Source organism: Pinus tabuliformis, chromosome Q (genome assembly GCF_031772625.1).
Source record: "Pinus tabuliformis cultivar Carrire ecotype Pingquan chromosome Q, CPIR1, whole genome shotgun sequence".
In the NCBI taxonomy this organism is placed as follows: Eukaryota; Viridiplantae; Streptophyta; class Pinopsida; order Pinales; family Pinaceae; genus Pinus; species Pinus tabuliformis.
This window is the reverse complement of record NC_142296.1, coordinates 28,517,280-28,536,151: the sequence shown is the minus strand read 5'-3', so window position 1 is coordinate 28,536,151 and position 18,872 is coordinate 28,517,280.

The following is an 18,872-nucleotide window of genomic DNA, read 5'->3' as shown; positions in this document are numbered from 1 at the left end:
AGGATATAAGAAAGCTAATTCTAGACAGCCTACTAGTTCCCTTCAGGCCTCGGGATCACCATCCGAAGCTTTTGCTGAGGTGCACAGTCGAACAGAGGAGCAGGATTTTCAAGATATTGAAAATTTGACTCCTGGACCATTGCACGAAGGGACCCAAAGTAACCTTTGTGAAGGAGAAGGAGAAACAGGGGAAATTGAGGAACCTAGATCTCCTATTTAATTAAATCAGCCTTTGAATAGCCCGGACAAGGGAAGCGCTGCGAAAATCCTTGTTGAAGGAATTCATTCACCGCAGACAGTTGGGGCCATTATCATCCTTGATCAAGGGAGTGGTGTCAAGACAATCCCTGTTAAGACTACCCCTCCTCAACCAAGGAACACTCTCTTGGAAATTCCTGAAGATTACTGGCATATATTTGATCCCATGGCGCAGAATCAGCCAAACACCCAGACCTCCACACTGCAATATCCGATAGTAGATTCTGCAGCAAACGCACCCATGAAAGCCATCCCTCTCCAGCATATTCCCACATTTCATGGCCTCACATCAGAAGATCCGGACGCATTCTTGTTCGAATTTGATGTATTATGTAGAGGATACGACTACACCACCGATCCCCAGAAACTGAAACTGTTCCCCTCTACATTAAAAGGGGCTACGTTGAGATGGTTTATGGGCTTAGGTGGTGGGGTTATTAACAATTGGGACCAAATGAAAGAAGCCTTTTTAAAGAAATACCAAGATTACTGTAGGTCAAGGGAACTAAAAGATGAAATCTTTCAAATGTCAGCCAGACCAAACGAAACCTTAGAAGAATATGTGGAACGTTTCCAATATAACTTGCAAAGATCCCCTTATGCATCACTACCTCTGCCTGAAAACGTGTTGAAAACTGCATTAATTAGAGGTATGAGAGAGCAATGGATCGAAACGTTAAACATCATGAGGAAAGGAGACATTTATCAGGAAAATTTTGCTGATATCATTGATCTGTGTATCAGGAGCTCAAGAGGCAGCACGAGGATAAAACCAGCGGAATATGATCACTTCCCCAGAGATAACAGGACATTAACAGAGGGAGTAACACGGGTGGAACTTGGAAATTTGCTAGAAAATTTTAAAACTGATATCCTGGGAACACTAACTACACAACTTGACATTGTGCAGGCCAAACAGAAGCAAGCCGAGGCAGAGCAGAATCTAGCCATCTTTTGCCCACGATGCAGGAAAAAGCACAGCCACAAAGAATGCCCGCTGGATACAGTCCAAATATGTGCTATCTGCACCAAGGACCACCTGACCGAAAGCTGCCCTTCACTTCCTGGTCTGAAGGCAGTATACAAAGAAGCAGAAGAGGAGTCAGAACCAGCATATTTTGTTAACCAGCGACGTCAATGGCAGCCTAGGCAACCAGGTATGTTTTCAGACCCCTCCTCTTCTTTTCAACCCCCGCAGTTCAACACTCAGCAACAGAACATGTGGCAAAATCAGTCCCAACCCCCGTTTTCAAATTGGTCACCTCAAACGTTTCCTACTCCGAATCCTTGGATGTCCCAATTTGGTTGGCCAAACTGCCCTTATCCTCCACCATATTGGTAGAATAGTTCCTATCCTCCACAGTGGACCCCTTCCACTTCGCAAGGCTCATCCTGGCAGACAAGCTGGCCAAGACCGACATATCAGCCAGCAGGATCAATCCCACTCCCTCAACCAACTCTGCCAGCCTTACCACAAAATTCCCAGTCTAATCTGAGACCGCAACTCCCAGCCCAACCCAACCCCAATCCTAATAATAGGCCAGTCCAATCCATTCAAATCATAGACACATCAGAGATTGAGTCTGACCTAAGGGAGTGCAACGATCTTCAGTTAAGATCGGGACGAATAGTAGAAACAGAGGGAGACAAAATGGTTCATATTGAAAATCAGTTACCTGTAGAACAACCCCCACAACGGAAGGATGAAAACAAAGAGCAAAACAATAAACAAGCAAGCACATCCTCTCCTCCTTTCCCAGAACGATTAGTCATATCTCGACCTATACAACCTCCAGACTTTGACATTCTGGGAGAATTACAAAATTTGTATATAAAGATTCCATTCCTCCAAGCTATACAAGATATTCCTATATATGCGAAAACCATAAAGGAATTATGCATCAAAAAATCAAGGAGGAATACAAATACTAACCCTAGAGTCCAAGTAGTTGGTACTTTATCCGACCTATTATCAGGAAAGGAAACACCTATCAAATATGAAGATCCCGGGAACCCAATTGTAACCGTTCAAATCTATGGCCAAACCCTGACTAACGCTCTAGTCGACCTAGGAGCCGCAATCAACATTTTGACAACCTCCACCTGCCAAAAGCTTGGCATTACGTCAGTAGAACCTACCTCTACTCTGTTAGAATTGGCAGATCGATCTGTGGTTCGACCAGAAGGTACTCTGAATGATGTCATGGTTTCCGTAGATTCATGGGAGTATCCCACAGATTTCCTGGTAATTAATCCTAAAACCCGACTAGATGGACATCCGTTAATCTTAGGCAGACCCTGGCTTGCTACTGCCGATGCCTACATTGGCTGCCGGTAGGGAAACATGACTATAGCTAAAGGACCCGATGTCAAAAATTTAATTCTGTACCCTCCAGCTCAGCCAAGCCTGCCAATGATCAAAACTAACCCTTATCTTGTATCATATCTCGCTAACAACATCAGATCTCCATTAACCATACAGAAGGCGTTAGACTTCAAGGATCAAACAGAAGACGACGCCATTAACAATTTTATTAGTCAAACTGAAGCTAGAAAACATATGCAGTGTCTTATGATAGAGGCAGCATTTGACAACGAGCTAGAAGATTCCTTAAAAGATCCGCATGATCAGACAATACCAGTAACTGCTGTTGCTAATACTAAAGTAGTGGAAATTGAACCTGGTAAAACTCTGAATATTAACGCCAATCTTACACCAGATCAAGAGATAAAACTTGTTAATCTGTTACAAAAATACAAAGATGCATTTGCATGGGATTACCCCGACATGAAGGGGATTGATCCTCAATTATGCACCCATCACATTTATATAGAGAAAGACGCAAGACCTGTCCGTCAGCCACAAAGGAGACTCAACCCGCACCTAAAAGAGATAGTGAAAGATGAACTTCAGAAGCTCTTAGATGTTAACTTTATTTACCCTATCTCTGACAGTAAATGGGTCTCTCCCCTCGTGGTGGTACCAAAGAAAAACGGAAAATGGAGAATCTGCGTCGATTACAGGGAGTTAAACAAGGCTACACAAAAGGATCACTTTCCCCTCCCATTTATAGATCAAGTATTGGACACGTTAGCAGGGAAGAAATTTTTCTCCTTTTTAGATGGCTTCAGTGGATATAACCAAATCCAAATTGCCCCTGAAGACCAGGATAAAATTACCTTTACGTGCCCTTGGGGAACGTTTGCCTATCGTGTATTACCCTTCGGCCTATGTAACGCCCCTGCTACATTTCAAAGGGCTATTCTCAGTATTTTTGCAGATCTAATAAACGATGGACTTGAGGTGTATATGGACGAATTCACACCGTATGGGGATGAATTTGATCCAGCTCTGGATACCCTGGAAAAAGTTTTACAATGCTGCATTGCTACCAGACTCTGCCTCAGCCACGAGAAGTGCTACATGATGATGACGGAAGGAATCATCCTAGGGCACTACATTTCAGCAGCTGGTATCCAGGTAGACCCTGCTAAAATTCAGATTCTTTTTCTCATCCCTACCCCCACTACTCAAACAGAGGTACGTAGTTTTCTTGGATTTTCCGGATATTACAGACGTTTTATAGAACATTATTCACGGATTGCAGCACCTCTGTATGCTCTGACAGGTAATGTCGATTTTTTGTGGACAGATAAATGCGACCAGGCTTTTAGAGAATTGAAAAAGTTGCTGTCAATTGCTCCAGTCCTTCGAGGACCAAACTGGAATCTGCCATTCCAGATCTCATCGGACGCCTCGGATACAGCAATCGGTGCAGTCCTAGGACAAGAAGAGGATAAGAAGCCATACGCTATTTACTATATTAGCAAGAATTTATCCTCTGCCGAACTCAATTATAGTGTTACTGAAAAGGAATTTTTGGCCGTAATCCATGCTGTTAATAAATTTAGGCATTATATTACAGGTTACCCTGTTGTGTTATATACAGATCACTCTGCTATTAAATATCTAGCAAACAAACCTGTCACGAATGCTAGAGTAACTCGATGGTTGATCCTGTTGCAGGAGTTTGACATCACAATTAAGGATCGACCCGGCAAGGAGAACCCTGTAGCCGACTTCCTCTCAAGAATACCCAAATCAAGCGAAGCAGCAGCCGTGGAAGATCAATTCCCTGACGAACATCTGTTTGCCATTGCCGTTCGCACACCCTGGTATGCTGACGTCGCCAATTACCTTGCAGTGGGTAAGTTACCCAAACACCTAACCCCTCAGGAACGAAAACAAATTGTTCAAAAAAGCACACGATTTTCGTGGATTGGAGACCATTTATTTCATACAGGGGCAGACATGCAAATCAGAAGGTGTATTCGAGAGGATGAGATCCTAGACATCTTAAAGGCTTGTCACAGTGGACCATGCGGGGGGCACTTTGCCGACAAGAGAACAGCACATAAGATACTACAGGCAGGGTACTATTGGCCCACAATCTTTAAGGACGCGAAAAAATTTGTGCAGGCCTGTGATAGCTGCCAGCGAGCAGGAAAACCTGGTCAAGCTAATGAAATGCCTCTGAGACCACAACTGGTTATTGAGCCATTTGAACGATGGGCTCTCGATTTCGTCGGACCCATTAATCCACCCTCAAACCAAAGGACATACATCTTGGTAGCAACAAACTATGTTACTAAATGGGTTGAGGCTGAATCATTAGCTAGGGCTACAGAAGATTCGGTAATACAATTTTTGTTCCATTTGTTTGTACGTTACGGACTTCCAAGAGAAGTGATTACAGATGGTGGACCACAATTTGTTGGAAACAAACTAGCTGCAACACTTCACAATTATCATATCCAACATAAGATTACTACCCCCTACCATCCGCAGGCAAATGGACAAGTAGAAAACAGTAACAAGATAATTGAGTCAATCTTAACAAAGACCATCGCATCACACAGGCGTGATTGGGCTGCTCAGCTACCTGAAGCTCTGTGGGCTTATAGAACCACATGGAGAAGTACGACAGGCTATTCACCTTATCAATTGGTGTTTGGGAAACAACCAATTTTTCCTATCGAATTTGAGATCCAAACACTACGAACTGCATAAGAGGTCGGCCTAGATCTGAATGAGGCACAGATCAATCGACTACGACAAATCAACGAATTGGATGAGGTTAGGCTCTCTGCATTACAAAACACAGCATTAATCCAACAGCAGCGAGGTAAGTGGCACGATGCACTTATAAAGAATAAAGTCTTCCATGAAGGAGACTGGGCTCTGTTATACGATTCTCGGTTCCAGGACTTCCCGGGGAAACTCCAGACTCGCTGGCTAGGACCATATGAGATCCAGAAGGTGCATGACAATGGGACCCTCACTCTGACCACGATTGATGGTTCTGGACATACGTTCAAAGTAAATGGCCACCGAGTTCGTCTCTATCGAAGACCCCTTACTCGGGAATCCTTTTGTCAACAGCTTCAGCAAGATACTGATTTGGAGATCCTAGGAGAGGAAGTGAAATCTTCCTCACCCATAACTTAAGCAATTTGTTTTTCGTAATTTGTACATAACATCCTGTACATATGTTCTTTTCATCTTTTGTTTGCAGTGTTTTGGTTAAGCACTGGTTTGATTTTGCTGTTCCTTTTTTTTTTTAAAGGAACAGCACCCGTTTGATTTTGCTGTTCCTTTTTAAAAGGAACAGCACTTTTGGTGTTTTGCTGTTCCTTTGTAAAAAAAGGAACAGCACTTTTTGCTTTGCTGTTCCTTTGCGAAAAGGAACAACACTTTTTATTTTGCCGTTCCTTTGCGAAAAGGAACAGCACGTTTGTGTTTTGGAATTTTTGCTGTTCCTTTGCAAAAAGGAACAGCGTTTTGGCATTTTGGAATTTTTGCTGTTCCTTTGCGAAAAGGAACAGCACTTTTTCGTTCTGCTGTTCCTTTGCGAAAAGGAACAGCACTTTTGGTTTTTGCTGTTCCTTTACGAAAAGGAACAGCACTTTTTCGTTCTGCTGTTCCTTTGCGAAAAGGAACAGCACTTTTGGTTTTTGCTGTTCCTTTACGAAAAGGAACAGCACTTTTTGGGCTTTGCTGTTCCGTTGCAAAAAGGAACAGCCCGTGTGGATTTTTGCTGTTCCTTTGCAAAAAGGAACAGCCCGTGTGGATTTTTGCTGTTCCTTTGCAAAAAGGAACAGCCCGTGTGGATTTTTGCTATTCCTTTGCGAAAAGGAACAGCCCGTGTGGATTTTTGCTGTTCCTTTGCGAAAAGGAACAGCCCGTGTGGATTTTTGCTGTTCCTTTGCAAAAAGGAACAGCACTCTTTGTGCTTTGCTGTTCCTTTGCAAAAAGGAACAGCACTCACATATTCCTTTTTTTTCAAAGATGCAGAATGTCTTTAATTCCGCTATTTTCCGCAAGACGAATCATCCACATGCTCAGACACCATCTATTTGGACGTCTTGCGATTATGCTCTCCTAAATCCTTTAGATATAGCAATGACATTATGCAATGAACTTAAAAGCATGTTATACCGAAACCTGCATATCATAAATCGCTATTGTTTTAACAGTCAGCAGATATAAGAAGATAAGAGGAGCGACACTAACTTTCGTCTTTACTGTCATTATCTTGTTCCTGAACCATGGTTTGGCAATTTTTATCATGTCGATTTCCCTAAAAACTTCCTTGATCATCATTGAGGAATATGAGCAAACATTTATATCTGTCTGTTGGAATTGTAAGACTTCTTCCACCATTCCCCGCTCTTAAGGAGTGCGGAGCCACCCTTATGTGTAATTGAACAAAGAAAAAGAAGTGTGCTGCAAAAGAAGAACAAAAGAAAAAATAAAAATAAAGATATGAAATCGTCAAATGCAGGATAGGGGGTCTCATTCAGAGCCAGCCTACCATGATCATAAGGATGGAAGCGAAGTGGCATTCCCATTACGGCCACCACACCAGGGATATGGTCCAAAGGAAAAATAACAAGAAAACCTTGGAACAGGAGGTCTCATCACGAGCCGGCCTGACCACGTTTCGTGCCTACCTTGTGAATGGCATTATGGTTATCTGGTCACCAAGCCAGCATAATGGCCTGCATTTTAAGGAAGCACTCTTCAGTACATACACAAAGGATAATGGTTCCGGAGGGTGAGATAAACAACTTTGCCAAGGTTATGAACATCTGTTGGCAGCAGAGCTCTGTTAATGGCATTGGAGTCGTAATATTTACACCAACAGGTATGATATTAAGTCTGTTTGTCTTTTATTTCCTTTGCATGTATCATATGTCACACCCTGATATAATTATCGCATGAGTATTATCACCAATCATGGCAACGGAATTGACAATGACTACTGAAGACTTCGTACGGTTGACAGATGTCCAACCCTCGGTTCCTCATTATATCACACTGGCTTATCTTAAAAGCGATCCATTTTTCTGCCTCGATTTCGGTACTTCACTGTCTTTTTGCAACATGGCATAATTTCCATCTGCTGTACTTTATGATTTGACTCCCGACTGGCTGCTGCTCCTCTCTTTGACGGCTGGGGGCAGCCTATCAGATCGCGGGGGGGGGAGGTGACCTCATTACTCCAATGGTTACGTGGCTGCACAACATTTGGGCAAAATAACAACACGATTTAACGGTATGATGATCTCATTCTACGGACTGCCACCCACGATCTTTCTCTTTGATGCATGCTCTGCGAAAATCCTTCCTAAAATAGCATCGAGTATCCTCTTTGTTCGGTAAATACTGCGGACAGTTGCTGTTCCATTCCCAAGTTCATTTCTGAGAGTAAGCTATGGGCGGGAAAACAATCCGAAGAGAACCGCACAAGCTGATCGCGTCTGATGCTGCCCGCGAAATTCTGGAAAATGCAGGATGGTTGAATTACTTCAACCGCCTGCAAGAATCGAATGAGGCTGTAGTGTTGGAATTCCTGTAAAATCTGCAGGAAAACCACTCTATAGTCGGAGGAAAGCGGATAGAAGTCACGGAGGACATCATTGCAGAAACCTCAGGATTACCAGCTGTTGGACCCAGATGGGAGCTGAAGAAGGAAAGACTGCAGAAAGCAATGGAAATTTTCCAAAGCGAAGGCCAAAGTCTGACGGTCAAAGGGAAAGGAGTTCTGCCGACGACACTGGGGGAACCCTAGACCGAGCTGGCGAAAATAGTGCAGAGCTATATCACCTGCGGGGGGAAGAAGGATGTGGTAAGGGCTCGTCACTTAAAACTTCTAGCTGTTTTGAAGGGAAAATGCTCTGTAAATCTCCCTGCCTTCTTAAATTCATTATTACATGATGCGGCCCGAAGTTTGAAGAAAGCTCAGCACACAGAGACGGTTGTTAGCCACCACGGACTGATTCAGCTCATAATAAGCCACAGTCTTGCCCAACAACATGACACTTGGGAGGAATTGGTTGAAACAGTCAAAATGGGACTGGCTTTACCTCGAACCTCCAGCACACTGGAACGTTCAGAAGAACACAAGGAGCCAACAGCAGAAAAGCAGGCTGTTTCAAAACGAAAGCAGTCCTTTAGCACGCCGGAACAATCAGAGAAACGTAAGAAGTCGGCGGCAGAAAAACAGGCTGTGTCGAAACGGAAGCGATCCTCCGATACGCCGGAACGACCAGAGGAACCTAGAGAACCTGTTGGCACTCCCAACCTGCCTGAAAGACCCAGGAAGTTAGCTCGATTGGTTTGAATAAGGGGAAGGTTGGAAAAGATTCAGAAAACTGTGACCCAACCAATCGAAATCGAGGACGAACCTTCGGAAGAGGAAGGCGAATTACCCGAAGGAAATGCTGAGCAATTAGAGGCTGGAACTAACCAGCCAGGAGAAGGAATTGAGGAAGAAAATGCACAATCTATGGGTAGCCCGTTGCAAGACCATCCAGGAGAAGAGGAATTGGCAGCAGTTCTGGCCAACATGGGAGAATACGGCCAAGCCTCCAGTCCAGGAGGCATCCCTGACGGTCCCGCAGAAGAAAAATTACCTGAAGAAGGGCATGCAGAAGAAGCAGGGGAAGGAAACCTGCCCGGTAATGAAGCAGAAGACATCAATTCGGGACAATCTGTCCCCAGGGCACCGGAAGATGTTCCGGGAGAGGAAGAAGGAGTAAAATAAAAGGCCAAACCCTCTGCTAAGGCTAGGGAAATTGCAAAATTGAAGAAGAAGCACCAGAGGATGCTGGGCACGATAGCCAGACTTCGGCAACAAATCAGAATGTTGAAAGCCAGTCTGAGAATACAAAAAACTGCAAGGCAAAAGAAAAGGACCACGGCAGCAAGAACCCCGAGGGTTAGGGTTCGTTTTGAAGGACGAAACCCCATCAGGAGACCTACTGTTGAGGAACAGTCCGCTGTTCCGAATGTTAATGAGGAACAGGGTGCTGTTCCAATAGAAACTGCTGTTCCATCTAGCCCGGAGGAACGAATGGACATTCCAATGGAACAGCAAGAGGCTCCGGTGGTAGGAAGACCACACCAACCCTTTGTTCGCATCAAAAAGGAGACGGATAGCAAAGAGGTTCAAATGGAAACACCCCCCTCGGGTGTAATTCGGGTCCTAAATTCGAAACAAGGCAATAGGAAAGTCCAGGTTAAACTTCCAGCTCCTACGGCTGCCTGGAAGAAAGACCCGAAAACCAGGACCTTGCATAAAATGATGAAGGAAGCCCAGCAGGAGGCCGAGCAGTTGCGAGAATAGACGGTCCCCAAGGAAAGATATGAGGAGCTCCAACAGCAACTTCGAAATATCAGTCAGTCTGAAAGCCAGGCCTTTGAAGGATGGCAGAAGGAGCAGGAAAAGGTTGCTAAGATAACTCGTCGACTAGATAGTGTTGTTAAGCAGATGGACACCTTGTGTTCCTTGTATACTGATGTTTTGACTTGTAGAGCCCCTGCTAAAAATTATGCTTTATTTTTGCTTGAACGTTATTTGAGATTAAAAATAAAAGCTGTTAGGGCAGGAGCACCCATCCATATCATCACTGTTAATGATTTTATAGATTGCTGCAAGCACTATGGAGTTAAAGTTCAAAGATTGTTATGTGAATTCTACTTGCACAACCTTGTCTTAGACCAGGAAACTGATTTGAATCCTAGCCCTTTCGTTGGCGATATACAATTTCAAGCCTTTATCTCATTTGGGGTGAATCAGTTAAAATGGTTTAAAGCTTACAACATCTTTCAGAGGCAAGAAAATAGTTTACACCTTTGGGTACGAGCTGAACCTAGGGACCCAGCAGCATTATGGAGAGAGCATAGGAGTATGATGAGGATCCCAGGTGTCATGAAGATATTAGGTCCCATGCATGAAGACTTGATCCGAAATGGTCTGGAGTATTTCCTGACTATTAAAGACCAGGCCTTCCATGCTGCAAAGTTTCGATACCGAACCTCTAACCCAAACATCCAGCTCAGGGAACCCTTTAACTTTGAGAATTTTGAATTGGCTGCCAGTCGATTGAGTCTCTATGGGGAACGGATTCTGCGAGCAGGCCCATTTTGGTTGGGATATCGGTTTCGCAGTCCAATTGTTTGGCATCCTGCACCTGGATATCAGGCTCTATATGAGATGCCTGCATATCAGTTAGACCAGTTCTTTGACCATCTAGTTGCTAATCATGGTTGTCGGCCTCTTCGAGAGATCCCTTCTCCGGCCTACTCTCTCACAGCCCTGCATGACAATTACAACGTTTTCATGAGGACATGAAACAGGGTAAGCAGGGGGGTGTGTGGAGCACCTGGAAGGTATGCTTTTTGATAAGTAATCTAGTGGTTTTTCAATACTATTTCTAATCTTTTCTGCATATTGAGCCTAAAAACATAAGGGTTTTGGTAAAATGTGTGAAAATGGGCAAACGAAGCTTAATTACTAATAATCGATGTTTTCTATGCAGAAGGACGCGGAAATAGGGGATTATCGAGCAAAAATGAGAAGCGCAAGGAAAGTAACTGCTGCCCCGTCGACAGGGAACCGGATGCGGACAAGATCAAGCAAAATTGGAGCCGAATAACCCAGGAAAAGGACGCAGGATATCGTGACGGAGAACGCAAGAAGGAAAGAGGAGACCCGAACGAATAGCGAATCCCTCAGGATCTTCGATCCTGAGGGATCGCTGCTTTAAGTTTATCTTTTGTATCTAGACATCTTCGTCATTTCTGTTATATAAAGGTACTACGCCACCGAGCGTGGGGGGACGACTGTTAATTAATTAAAAACTCAGAACGATTTTGATCACTGAGCTTTTGTAAGATCTGATTTTGTACACTTTTGTTAATGCAAGCAATATAAAGGATTTGGTGTTCACTTTGTTTCTACATCTGAAGTAACTCTAAGCAGTGTACCATCGTAGCCAAGGGCCCAGCTCCGACGGTCACTCGCTGTTGTATCATACGGTGATTTGTGTGGTTTGCATATTTCTTTCATTACAGTAATTCGATATCTCTTTGTTCTGATAGACTATGTTTCTTAATTAATATTCGAAATCTGAATAAGTTCTTTAATTCACGTCTCTGTATTACACAAACTGAATCTATTCGAATTGCATTTCTACAGCAAGATATTGGGATGAATGTTATCATTGGATTCATATGAAATAAGTATTTGTGAGGCTCGAAGATAATATTATCTTGTTCAGAAACACAGTCACATCACACATTACCCTCGGATTGCTGCAGTAGTATAGACCGTGTACATACTTTTAGATCTGCTGTTCCTTTTAGGTTTGCTGTTCCATTTGGATTTGCTGTTCCATTTGGATTTGCTGTTTCATTTGGGTTGCTGTTCCAATTGGGTTTGCTGTTCCATTTTATATGATTGACGTTTCCGGTTTATGATAGTTTGCTGTTCCATTTCATTACTGCTGTTCCATTCTAAGAATTGCTGTTCCAGTTTACTTTCGCCAATTTGCCTTTATTGCTTTTGCGTGATAGCAGGCCTAAGGCTGTCGTGAGCCCAGCAAGACGCTGCCTAGCTCCCTGACCTATAAGCCCATGCTTTGGTTTTCTTTCTTTATCAGTTTCTAAAGGGAAGGGTTATTGGTTCCGTACCCTTGACTGATCATCTGCCTTGTGTGATTTCATTTCCTGAATTGGTTTAGTTACAACTTAGTGTTTGTTTCCTTTCAAGTTATTAGAACGCTATACTGCCGAGCACTACTTGGGCAGAACAGCCTCGGATTGAGTTACTCCTTGCAAGAACAAAACGATCCCGGATTGACTTAATAATGTGGGATAATTGGTGGTGTGAGAGACCCTAGTTATAGCTCTACACCAGGCTGCGAGGAGTTTTGTATTCATTGTATAGTAGACCAACTATAAGCAGATGGCTGTGTCCATACTGTGTCTACACAAGTCTATGATTATGATGTACTGCAAAATCATTCCTGTATCAGAGCAGTAGTTAGTTTCTTAGTTAAAGTTTTCAATATGAGTATGGGAATGCCTACCTCAACGATGATATGATCTTATATATGTATTTTGTGTTGAATACTTGCAGGTTCCGACTGGGCTCTCCATGAGATAATCCTTGAAATGATAAAGTACTTCACCCTTCCTAGATGATATGAAACCCTAATCTACTACAGGCTTCGCACTTTAGGGGGCAATCTGTTACACTAAAATTTGTCACCATGACTATTTGCAGTTAGTATGGCTCCATCAACTGTCATACTATCCTCCTTGGCAAGTCTCATACCTCTGCTCTTCATGTCAAACTCCAAGAAAGAGAGAAAGTCTTTAAAAATCTATATATCTCTGGGTACGCAGTTTCTCTTAGCCTTACCTGCGTGTACGCACCTCAAGTTCACTATACCTGCGTACTTGTACGCTCTGTCTGTAAAGGGGTGGGTGCGTACTCCTGTAAAGGTCAAAAGGCGCAAGTTTCACTTCAAAAACGTTACTTGTGGTCATTTCTAAAGCATTCTAGAAGCTTGTTTGATGTGTATTGAGCACCTCCAGATGGTTCATGTATCCCTATGAAAGAGGAACTTATCCCATCAAGAGGGGAGCTATCCCATTCAAAGAGGGGCTTATCCCATTGATGGTGGACCTGATTAACTTCCTCTAGAGCACTATAAATACAGGCATTGGGCCAGAGGGAGGGGAGGTTGAAAGCTGAACATTCCTAAGGGTAGATGCTGCTAGAATTAGGACTCCCTTATAGAGCTTGAGAGGAGAGATTCCCATCCTTTCCTAGCCTTATTTGGAAGTGGGTGAGCTGATCAAAGTAAAGGAAAACTCTTGCTGGACCCTAGGAGGGATCTGCACAACACCAAGGCTCAGGTTGTAATGGTTTCTTTTGTTTCCACTTAATGCAAATAAACTCATTTTTCTCAACAGATTGTTATTCATGATTTGTTTCATATAGTCCTTGGTCTGTATGATGAATATGTGTTATTTTATAAGTTTATCAGGTGCTATGTAATCTTTTGGCTTGTTAGTGAATGCAGGTTTCAAAGAGAAGGAGGAGCTCATCCGGATCGGCGAGGCTGGACTACTACAAAGCGTTGGACTAGAGGTATGTTATTATCACCTGATTACTTGTATTCTAAATGCATATTTAGAGAAAGGTAGTGTTTACTTGTCTTGTTTGTCACTAGAAAGCCTTAGCTTCTAGGGAGGTTGGTTTTGTCCGCAAAATTGACTCTTTCCGCATGACAGAATTCTTGTGGCTTTATGTCTTGATGGTGTGCTTCTTTCAGTACTTGTAAGTTTGTTATGTGTATCATTTTCCCTCTCTCATCTTCTACAATTGAACAAATGAAGTGTTAAGGTAGAATTCATAATCTGTAATGCTCTGCCTTTAAGTTTGTTTGATATCCTATGTTTTCATCTATTTAAGGAGAACTCTCGAGGTTTTCTTGCTCTCCTTAGATCCTCACCTGTCTGATCTATTCACCTCATTGCTTTTAAAGCATCAAAACAATTGCCTACCTTGCTTCAATCAGACCTCTGCAGAAACTCTGTCTCATTCCCGCACCCAAAATTGCTTTTCCCTTTGATTCAACGAAAACCCCAAAAAAACTCACCTTTGAACTTCTGCACTTAATACCTAGCCTAAGATTAGTTACATTTTCAGTCATCTCGAGCCTAATTGATTATATTTTTCCGAGATTGACCCGGAGAGAGCCCTCTCCTGTCCTCGTAGGGCTAGCTACGAGGCTGAGCGTGGTTTGATGTTGCCTTGAGTTTTTCCTTCCTCAGCCTGAGGCAAATTCGAGCGTTAACACCACCGCCTGCAGTATTTGCTCCATAGGTGGAAGAGGAAAATTGTCTTTTTGACAAGCTTTGTTAAGATTCCGAAAGTCAATGCAAATCCTAATGTCTTCATTTTTCTTTCTAACGGGTACCATATTGGAGACCCATTTGGAATGTCTGACGGGGAAGATTATCCTGGCTTTCAGTAACTTGTTGAGCTCGGTTTTTATCTGATTTTCTAAATTGGGGTGGATCTTTCTTAGTTTTTGTTGGACAGGTTTTTCGTTATCAATCATAGGAATAGTATGCTGGATGATAGAATTGTCATATGTTTTCAGCTCATCATAATTCCAGGCAAAAACATTTTTATATTGTCTCAAAAGACGAATATACGCTAGTTTCTCTTCAGGGGCTAGGCTGAGGCCTAGATTAATGTTTTGTGGTTTAGCATTAGTCCCTAGGTTTACTAATTCATAGTTCAAAGTTGAACTGTAGAGTTTTGAATTTGTAGACCTCTTAAACCGATCTTTCAAATCATATAAGTCTTCTAACTTAACCACCGACTTTGGTATAGCATCATTAGTGTTATTTTGCTGCAATTGTCGATCGTGCTGGTCTTTGTCGATTATTTGATTGGAGTAGGATCCTTCAGATGTGAGGAAATTTACGATATCTGGATCATCATTGAATACTCTCCAATTTGTGATGTTGTCAGGAATGGACGATCTAAAGATTAATTCTATTGAGAATCTATCTGGAATAAAATCTTCGGAGGGAATAAGCTTAGAAGCTACGTTAGCCAAAAGGTCTGCACTTGCGTTTTGGAGTCTGGGGATTGAAGAAATATTAAACGCTATGAAATGCTCAGTCAGATCTTGTACTAAAGATTGATAGTGTTTTAAGTGACCTGATAAGCAATGTATAGTGTTACGTACCTTCTTAACCACAATCTCAGAGTCTCCAAAGACTTGACGATACTTGACATCTAACCTGATTGCCTTGTACAGGCCTTGAACCAAAGCCTCGTATTCTGCTGTATTGTTTGTGCAATCAAATTCGAGTCTGCATGTGAGCATGATCTTTTCTCCTTATTGACTAATCAGAACGCATCCTGCTCCTGCTCCTTCGTTAAATCTAGAACCATCAAAAAATAATTTCCAAGACAAAGATGTATTTACAGGTTTATCTAAAAAATTAATACATTTCGAACTATCAGTTCAAGAAAAATTCTCAACTTGGGACAAAACAGAATTTTCTAAATAAGGTGACGCATGAGCATTGAAATTGTCGATGAAGGACTCTACCGAGTAATTGCCAATGATACTAATGTTATACGCTACCGGTTCATTTTCTCCCTCTAACTCCGTTACTATGTACTTCTGGTGTAGCTCTCGTTCAACTTTTATTTGATTCGGTTTACCGTTGTAGGGCAGCCACATGTGCGACCAATCAGTTGCGAAGTATCCATGGAGTTTCTCTGACCAATCCCTGCTAAGGATTAAGCCATAGAATTCTGGGATGTCAGCAACTAGAATGTCAATAACCTGACATACCTTCGGGTTGGATGACAATCTTATGGTTACTTGATTTAGTTCACCGATCACTTCGACTTGAGATCGATCGAGCTGAACTATGCGCACTGGATTTCTGTGGTTGAACATTTAATTTGGCACATATAGATTTGGGTAAAATATTCGATGAAGCACCGGAATCTACTAAACAATTGTGCACATTTTTATTAAAGATTTCATAAGTAAGGAGAAATGGGGGAGTGTGAGATCTTTATCTTCCTCCAATCAAGGCGATATCATTTGGGTCAATCTTACTGATCGCATTCGTTGGAGGTCTTCCCATTTTGTGGGAAGCTTGAGAAAGTATAGCGGGAGGGAAAGGTGCAACTGGCACGGCATGTAATTCTTTCATCATTATCTTCTGTTGATGTTTCAATTTTCTCAGTTCGTAAAGGGTGATATTAGCCCTAGTCTTTTTCATGTCATCAATAATATTGTACTCCATTTCATCTGACACTATCAGTGTTTTTGGTGGAGTCATTTCATCTGCTTGGACTGGGCTAGTTTGAGTCGCTTTGGATGTCGTTTTCTTTGTTTCGACTTTATCTTTTGTCGCAGAGCTTGCGCTCTTTTGCTTAGGGGTAGTTTGGGGAGGATCAAGCTGATTTTTACTTCGTGTGCTAACTGGAAATACTTCTTGATCTTCCTCTTGTGGGAGGATGAAGTCCCACATTCCTTGTAATTCCACAACTTCTTCATCATCGATCTGCCCTTCAGTGGAAATTTCCTCTTCCTCTTCCTCGGATTCAGCATTTGAAATGGCATTGGGTGGCTTTGCATCTGTTGAACGACCTCTTTTAAAAGCTCTGTAGGGCTTTTTCGAAGAAGTTTCCACTACTTGAATTTTTATGTCGACCATCTCATTGGACATGGTCTTTAGAACTTTCTGCAATCCTTCTAAATCAAAAGGATCTTTTGGATGTTTCTTCTTGGAGTCTTCCTTGAAGGTGACTTTTTTGGACTTATGTTCCTCTATCGCAGATCTCTTTGCCAAGGCTATTATTCATTTTTCTACTGCTATCGCATCTTTCATGTTTTCAGCTAAGGTTGTTTTATTTCCCCTGTCCATGAAGATGGCTATGTTCGATGGCAGAGCGGTAATATAGCAATTTTCTCAGCTATGCGCGATTAGCGCTAGGCACTAATTGCGCATCGAAAACTGCCTCTGTTCTTTGATTCGGGTCTTTCTGGTGTGTTTTTTTCCTTTAGCGCCTTTCCTTTACCGGGTATAAGCTTTAAAATTTTGCAAACATACTGCTTTTGTGAACTTCTACCCTTGAGCGTTAAATCGCATGTTGATATCAACATTGTTCAACCATTCATTGAACCATGGCTCTGACTGATAGATCTGTAATGAATAGCTCAGTAGCGCTCTGAAATTTGCGGCTCTGTTGCATGCGGTATCCGTTCATGAGGGCATTTCTTCTCTGCTTCCGAGCATTGGAGCTTTACCTTTTTCCTTAATCGCTCCCTGCACATTGCTTCATATTGTTTCTGTCTTTCCTTCCTGCAGTTCACACATAAGGAGAGCGTAATGATAATAAAAATTGACAAGAAAGCTCTGAGCTCTACGGATGTACAAAAACATGCCACCTGACGTGAACTAACTCTTTGAAAAACACAAAACTGTCTTTCATTAACACTTGGCGTACATTCATTAATTTTCATTAACGCGCGTATTCAATTTTTCTTGAATGTTGAGCCGGGGAAAATCTGCGATGGACGATTTCTGCGATTCGCATCGCAGCATCACATCATCGCGTTATCACATTTTATCAATATGTGTTATCGCAAGGTTAGCCGATCACGTTTATCGCAGAATCGCATATTGTTGTTTCGTGCGATCGCAAGATCGCCGATCGCATTATCGCATTATCACAAGATCGCAAATTGTTACAATTCGTTAAATAGTTATGTGTTGTTTTTGCGATGTCGCATATCGACCATCGACGATTTCTTATAGTTTTCGTTTATGAGAGTTTCTTAATGCATGCGATGCGATGGATTTCGCGTCGTATTCTCGAAGTTTATCATTTTACTCACAAGGAAATGTCCTATCTTCTTCGCGCGATGCGATATTTTCTTAAGGAGTATAATACATGAGTTTTAATTAATTTTTTTGAATTTTTTACTAAGGGTCCCCACTTACCTAGTGTTATTGCTAATACTAAATAAGGAGGGGGGGTTGTTGGTGGCCACAATAGGTTTCGCTTCCTCCATCAGGCACGATCTCAGCCGTCCAATCTGGGCCCTCCAGATCTGACGCCATACGCACGTTTCATGCAGTTGACTTGCTCAACCGATAGTGCATGATCAATGACGATTTTCTCTCACCTCCGCCTGCAACATGTCAATCGATGTATAGAATTGCTATGCTCTCGTCCAAAACCTCTTATCGTTTAAGGTTGCCCCGATCAAAACCGTCAGTTTCCAGAGTGTGGGTCTTGCCTTGTATGTTTAGTGCTTTTTCCCTTTTCTGCCCACAGTCCTCTGATTCCCCCACGCGACCGAGTGCTCGGGCTTTTCCTTCACGGCCCTGTTCGCCCAGCGATGCACTAATCGCACATCAAATTCCACATCCTTTTCCCATTCCAAGGCTCCTAGGGGCTACTTTGACCTCCTGCGTGGTCTCCATGGGCCTCGATCAGCGTGCTTTGACCGAGGCCCTCGTCGTTCCACGTTGGCTGCCATTGCCACTAGTTTAGGGTGTCTTTGATCACTGTTTTGGATTTCTTTAGAGATTTGCTTCGACCTGATACAGTCATGGTTCTTTGACAGTCTTCTATGGATCTAATTCAGATTAGCCTTGATTTAGAAGGATTTGGAATCTGTTTGACTACCATGGTGGAGGAAAG